Source organism: Uloborus diversus, chromosome 4 (genome assembly GCF_026930045.1).
Source record: "Uloborus diversus isolate 005 chromosome 4, Udiv.v.3.1, whole genome shotgun sequence".
Classification (NCBI taxonomy): Eukaryota; Metazoa; Arthropoda; class Arachnida; order Araneae; family Uloboridae; genus Uloborus; species Uloborus diversus.
In genome coordinates this window covers 171398287-171400639 of record NC_072734.1, presented here as the reverse complement: position 1 = coordinate 171400639, position 2353 = coordinate 171398287, and positions in this window count along the sequence as shown.

The window sequence follows — 2353 nt, the reverse complement described above, 5'->3', positions numbered from 1 at the left end:
AACTAAACTCAACTCCAAAACAAATTGTGAAAACAGCATTCTCTTTCCTTGAAAAGGTGATTTCTATAACCAAGATATCTGTGTTTAACAAGGATGTTTCTCTCCTAATTTATGACTATCCATTTACTTTTGGGGTTAGTATAAATAATAAACGTGATTAGCATTAAGTTATATAAAACTTATTCGCTAAAATTGCTAGGAATGAAAAATAAGGCAATATTAAATTTGATATTATTAAATCATATTTTAACATTTTTCGAAAATAATCTTCAAAACTGGACATTTTTCCAGTTCTTGCATCAATCTGGATGGGGGTATGAAATCCGGACTGTCCGGACGAAATCCGGACATATGGTTAACTGCATTCATAAATAATCAGAAAAAACATCGGTGAGTAATCTATATCATGCACTTTCGCTGTATCTAATAAAATAGGGTAAAAACACCGAACATGGGGTACGTTTTGTTTTTGTCAATTACAACTGACACGAATAAGAAAAACAAAAGAAATTAACCTAATAATAAAAGTCAGGATTTTGGGATTAGGGTCCTTCCTGTTAAAAGCTTAAAACAAAAATTTTAGCTATGAAATTTAATTCGGAAAAACAACCGTTAAAGGCTTGTTCGCAAGGGATGTGCCCTTTTATGGGGTGAAAACGTATGTGGTTCAAACGGGCAATGATGTCAAGCCATTAGAATTAAAACAAATTTATTAATGAAGTCTACAGTTAATTGATATCGAAGCATATCAATACAAAAAGGGTTAGGCACACGCCTCAACGAATACAGACGATCCTCTCACTACCAAAGCAAGCAAACATACAACTAACTACAATAGGGGGTGGCTTAAAATGACGTAATATTAAAAATGAAAGGAAAGCGGATCTAATCATTCAATAAAAAAACCATAAATTTCGCTTCAGGGGTACTAAAATAACGTTAGAAAATGAGTTTTTTTTTTTTCAGAAATCAACCACTATATGAGGCAGTGAGAAGCAAAGGGATGTAAGTGGACATTTTCAAGTTTTGAGTAAAACACGTTTAAAGATGACGTCCTAGGTAGGCTTTCATTGAATTTTTTTTATCTAAATCATGCTGTACAGCCGCACCTACCAGGGCTACTAGCTCTTGCCCCAAGACAGAGGAGAGGTACTATTTGTACTGGTTATCTCCAAATTTTTAATTTTGCCGCTTAGATCCCTTTGCTTCTCACTGCCTCATATGTACTTCAAGCCAATAACATTCATTTTTGACCCTCTGATCATTTGAAGGTGAATTGGTCAGGAAGACTGAGATCGGCGCAGTAGGCTTTGGTGGCCCCCATGGGCTGTCATGCCACTGGGTTTGGTTTGGTTTGGTTTGGTGTCCTAAATGCTCGTTTGGCTCATCGATGGGTTTATTTAGTCATTTACAACCGCTTAGTCATTCTAATGATTGAATAGTTTGTATACAGCTTTCAACACTTTTATTTCAACATTCACGATTCTACTCGAGTTTTCTAATTATGTGATAGCTCTTTTTATGTGAGGAAAACTCATGGTTCTCACGCATAAATTTTTATTGTATCGACAAAAGAGTATAATCTTTTACTGTATACACAATAAATAAACAAATAAACAATCAAAATACAGTCGTTTTGAAACGGTTACTTTTTAAATAATTTTATTCCCACAAATCTTCATGAAAGTAGCCATTGATGTTTCCTTCAGTCAAAAGGGAATCAAATTTTTGATTGATGCGGACGGACCTTAATTAATTCATCTTCGGGTCGAAAATCTTTTTTTTTCTTTTGACTTCCTAGATAATTAGATCCTTCATTAATATACATATTTCAAAAATTTTCCTCCTTCGTGATTTATTTCTATTTTGCTTTCAATGCGCCAAGAATAGCAGGCCTTGCAATAAATTGAAAAGGCGGATTATTAGCTTGAAAAGAATTCTTACCCAAATTTGAATACGTCCCGTGATGAATGGCAGAATGTGTCAAATCAACGTTTGCTGAACTAAGTACGTCTTCATTCAATATTTTGTCATTTTGTTTAATTAATGAAAGCGCAATAGACGTCCGTATTCAAAAGCTAAAAATTATTGAGAGCAAAAATAAAGAGGCAGAAATATCTATTCAGCTCTTGGATTTTGTCAGTGAAGAAGATGTTAAGACGATTTTTGCAGGCAGACGAGAAGACATGTCAGCCTAGTGGGAAACTAAAACCTGGCCCTCGGAGGGGCCCTGCTCGGTATCAGAGTAGTATAAATTTAATAGTTTTATGAGGGAAGGGGATAAATGTGCCCTAACAAACTGGTACGAGAAGTGACTGTTTATACAAGGTGGATCGATAGTATAGCTTGACCA